Genomic DNA, 5,441 nt, shown 5'->3' on the forward strand with positions numbered 1-5,441 from the left:
ATGCAAATGTAAAATATTCGAGTTCACTGCAAATTCACAGCAAAAATTCCAGATTAAATTACAATAAAATCCATTCTTATAGTAAAATTGTACGGAACAAACAAAATGACATATCGTAATATAGTAATATTTATTGCAAAATCATTGTTTCACTGCTGTTAAGTATTTATTACTGTAAAATATAAGAATAAAATTTTATGGTCAAAATGGATTTTAAGGTGACATTAATTTTACGAATGATTCCGGAACTTTACGGATGATTCCGTAATTTGATCTGGAATTTTTTGTAGTATGAGCGAGATGTAGAAGAAGCAGTGGTCGGAGTTTACTATATTATGTTTGTAGTTAACTACAACTACTTTGTTACAAATGTTTTAAACTACAACTAGAACTACATTTTTGAAAGAAATGACTACAGAAGATGTAGAGACGTAGATGTAGTGACGACGAGAGAGTGTCGAGATGTAGTTTAGGAGATAAACTTAATGGACACCCATGTTCAAATTGGTTTTGAATAAAAAAATTGGTTTATTTAAACTTGAGGAATTATTGAAAAAACTGATTCCTGTTTACGTCAGTTTATAAGTTTAAACCATTTTTAGGAACTTGTTCTTTTCCTCTTTAACTTTTTATGGCCATCTCGGCAGCGAATATTTAATTTAAGAAATTCTACTCTCAAGCAAATCCCGGATCAAATTCGGGTAAAAAGTTTTGGATCCCTCATTGCAGCATCAGTAAAATTAATTTTTCCATAAAATTCATTCTTACTGTAAAATTTTATAGCTTGGTTTTTACAATTATGTCTATTTAATAACAGATTCAGTAATTTTACAGTAAATATTAGCATAACAATTATGAACAATTAGATTTTTTGCTTGTTTTTTGAGTATTACAGTAAAAATGGATTCTACGGTGAAATATACTAGCACCTTGAGTGCCGGTACTTTTTATTTAAATTTGATATAGAAATTTTAACAGTGTGAGAAATTATAAAATATTTTCAATTTGTTAAGTGTTCAACGTTCTTTTATTTCCTTTAAAAAATAAAATACAACGAAAATTACAGAGAAAATATGTTTTTTTCCCATTGAAATGACATTAATGTTTCTGTAGTGTACGTTCGTATTTGAAGATGTGGCCAATGTAATAAATTAACTATTATTCGAATTGACTTGCTTAAATATTAGTAATATGTAATTCTAAATGAGTAACTCTTATTAATGCTTAGCCACAGCATTCACATTGCGTCTATTGACCGACCCGCAAAGATGGGTACCAATCAGATTCGAAAAGATTTTGAGTTTGAACCTTGATTCCGTGAACCACCGTCGTTACAAAATGATGCTTTTTTTATCACACTTCTCTCTGCTTTACCCTTTTTTACAGGTGCACACTTTAACTCTCCAAAAAAAAAGTAGGGACTACATTAGTTTCGATACTTGTCGCGTGGTATTTCCGACCTCTGAAAAGAATGAGTTCAACAAATAAATTAGGAGAGGAACAGAGAACAAATTAAGAGACTAACTGTTAAAATTCAAGCAAAATTTTCACATTTGCTCAATACTTTTTATCTTTTTTCACCATTTTTTACAACAAGTTTCTCAGAGACACGGTAACAGAAAAAAACATCCGTATTCAATAGATTTTGTTATTGAGCACTGTGCTCCCTGCAGAATATTTTTAATGGAAAAAAACAATTTTTTTTAGGAAATCAAAGGAAGCCAAATTGCTTTAGTTGGCGGAATTAAAACTAATTGACTTTTCTTTACAAAAAAAGTGATAAACATTTGAGAGTGAGTTTATGGAAAATACGCAATTGCTGAAAAATGCAATTTTTCAAATCAACACAGCTTTTGATTTATAAATCATTACCTGATACACTATTTAAACGAATTCTTTTTTGCAACTTAAAAAAGAGTTCATTAGAAAAGATCATTAAAAAAGGTTTACAAACAACTTTTGAAACAATTCAAAAACTTTAAAAATGCATTTTAAATTTCAGGTACAAAAAACATTATTGTGCTTTTAAAACGACTAATTTAAAATCTAAAATATTTGATTTTTCTTCAGTATAATTTGTATTTAAGAAAATTAAGAAGAAATAAAAAATTGTGCTTTCTTACTTGTTTTCTTTAAAAACGTAACAGATTAAAAATTGGATATATATATGTCTGCAGGAAAATATTATTTTGAATTTCCTGCAGACAAATTAAAATATTTAATGCATATAAATTACTCAGTTTTCTTTGCCTTTCTGTTATTTATCGTTTAAAAAAACGCAAAAAGTAATAATGAGGAAAAAGAACAAACATTTAATATTTTTAAACATTTTATTTTATCGTATCGCTGTCAAAATATTCTATTCTTCGTGGATATTTTTCCTTTAGATTTGGCTTCAGGGAAACTAAAATGAAACAACTTTTACAACGTATCGTAATTTGTGATTAATATGAAGAAAATTTTTAAATGAAATGAAACAGCTTTGAAAGAATTACTGCACATTGCTCGTTTAAAGAAATCACGTTTATTCTAACATTTTATTTATAATTTCTCTCGATAATAAATATTCTTAATCACGATTGCAAAATAATCAAAGATCTAAAGTTTTTTGTCGCAATATTACTCTAAAACCTAATACATTGCGAACTTGTCAAAGCGTATATTTAAATAAACAAGCTTTTCATACAGTTTTGTATATATGTGCATGTTGCATTGCATTGGTAATGCATGTTACATTTGTGACTTCGGAATTCGATATTGAATTTGTTATTCTGTAGTCTGAAATTCCTTCTACATCTATAATATTTTATAATTAACACAATCAGAAAAATTGATTTGCCATTGTACCCTAAAGTCAGTAATAATACTGTGCAAATTTGTTACCACCATAATACGGCGTTAAATGAAACGCTCAACTGGATATGTACAGGGGGTCGACAAAATAATGGAAAAGTTTCTATTCTAATACACTTTTTCATATTTCTCAAGAAATAAGAAAAGAATCATTTTATATCTTCAGACGTGTTTAGATCACGCAATTTCTCATACTTCTCAATGAAGTTTAAAGCTTTTAGAGGTTTGAGGGACCGACAATAAATTACAAATGGAAAATAATGTTTTCGAATACCCTATTCCAAACAATGAAGATATAGACTTGTAACTTGTAACAATTATTTTGGTTATTATATGCAATAATTGCGCAAAATTTTATAAGCCTAGCTTAAATATTTATAGAAATATGAGCATTTTTATAAAAAGACTATTTTTTTGCCTCATGTTTTATCGCTATAACTTTAAAATTCAATATAACTTTATGTTCAATAAAATTAAGGAAAATGTTTCGAGCAATTTAAAATTAACTACAAAATTTTTGCTTTAAAATTTGAGAAAAAAAATCCTTTTTAAATTCTGTAATGTACCAGTCATTAAACTAGGTTCTTTATTCTGCCCATGCCCGGAAAAAATTTAACATTTTCTCTCATAATTTTGCATTGAATAGTCATTTGGCAAGTAATGAAAAATATCCGATTTGAATATTTTAAAAATTTTAAAAGTTTCAGGTAATTTTATAAATATCTTTTGTACTAGTTAAAAGAAAGCTCAAAATGATAACGGGATTTTTACAAATATTATTTTGTATCATAAGACAGAATTAAATAACAAATAATACCTTACAATAAGTGAAAAATACACCGAAATATGATTGTACAAGGAAAGAAAACATGTGAAAAAACGATGCTTTTATTGGAGATGAACCTCAACAATGCCGGTGTCATTTTTGATAAATCTTATATAATAGAGCAAAATCAATTTAGTGAAAAACCCCTTATTAGATTTAGCGATGTTTTAAAATGTATGAAAATTACTTAAATAATCGCATGAAACTTCTTACATTTTCAAGAAATTCAAATTGAACTCTTTTATTAGTTTCGGAATGCGATTTTCTACAAAATTAAGAAGAAAAAAAATTCAAATTTTTCCCAAGCATGTGCAGTATAAGAAAATAATTTAATGAGTCATATCTCTCACAGTTTTAAACAAATTTTTCGAAACATTTAAAGCAATAATTTTGTAATTAAATTTAAATTGCTTCAAACATTTTGATTAATTTTATTGAATATTTTTAAATTTATAGCAAAAAAGCGTATGACAAAAAAATTATTTTTTTGTAAAAATGTCCATAATTCCATAAATATCTAAGAAAGGTTTACAAAATTTTGTGCAATTCTTGAATATAATAATCAAAATAATTGTTAGAAGTTACAAATTTAATCCTTCATTTTTCGTCATAGGGTGTTCAAAAACACAATTTTCCGTTTGCAATTTATTGTCGGTCCCTCAAACCTCCAAAAACTTTGAACAGCATTGAAAAGTATAAGAAATCACATAACCGAAACATTTCTAAATTTATAAAATGATTCTCTTGAGTATTTCTCTGAGAAACATCAAAACTTGTGTTAGTATAGAAGTGTTTCCACTATTTTGTCTCATTCCTGTTATATCGTTGTTGAAACTAATAATTTCTAGAAGCTGCAATGGAAAGATATTCGTAATAGTATAAAAATGTCATTCGATTAAAAAATTATAAAGGTTGAAAAAGCGACGTGTTTCTAGCTCTCAAAAATAGGCGCTCATTCTCAAGACTCTCCAGATGTAAATAAGGAAAGGAAATCGGATTTAAAAAAAAAAACGTGAAATTGCAAAAGAAAATAATTACATGAGAATAAATATGGAAAACAAAACTTGAAAAACCACGGTAGCAGTGAGGCATAAATGGCAGCAGACTGCATTTTCACGAGCTATAAGTACAGTCTTCGTGTCTTCAAATAGGGTGTCGGCATTCATATGAATAAAACAAGAATCAATAGCAGCAAGATGAGCTTGATGTGAGAAAATTGATATGATAGAGGTAATGGAAAAAACCTCTTTTTGATTCCTTAAAAATCAACTTTTTCCCACCTTAATAATTTTTGAAGCTAATGAAGTTTTACTAAATAAAATTAATACTACCACCTTGAAGTTTTTATAATATTGTGTAATCGAGATTGAGAACTACAATAATGTGCTTCTTTAGCACTATATTAAGTGTGCAGCCAATTTGGAAGAAAAATGGTTCAACATGCACCAAAATTTCTAACAGCTCATAGCAAACAATAACCTCTAATTTATTATTTTTGTTATTAATAATTCATAAACAAAAATACTTCTAGTTCATAAAGTTATAATTTTGGGGAATTTATACTCAATCGTTATCTATATTTTAGACGAAATAATAGTTATAAACAAGATATTTTTTGAAACAAAACGTTTCCAAGGATTCATAAGACTTTCTTTTCTTTTAATCTTTTATCTCCACCCCATTATCAACAAGATATACTTCCTTATCACCAGAAAAACGGAAAAGGGGGTCTTTTACACCAAGAACTCAGCAACCCTTTCCC

At 27.6% G+C, this 5,441-nt stretch overlaps 1 protein-coding gene across 1 annotated transcript in view; it reads right to left on the reverse strand.

Moving 5' to 3' along the window:
- The window catches only part of LOC110282933 (uncharacterized), a 309,636-nt gene that overhangs the window by 27,928 nt on the left and 276,267 nt on the right, over window positions 1-5,441 (reverse strand). The gene's annotated exons all lie outside the window — the stretch shown is intronic.

The sequence above is a fragment of the Parasteatoda tepidariorum genome, chromosome 4, assembly GCF_043381705.1.
Source record: "Parasteatoda tepidariorum isolate YZ-2023 chromosome 4, CAS_Ptep_4.0, whole genome shotgun sequence".
Lineage (NCBI taxonomy): Eukaryota > Metazoa > Arthropoda > Arachnida > Araneae > Theridiidae > Parasteatoda > Parasteatoda tepidariorum.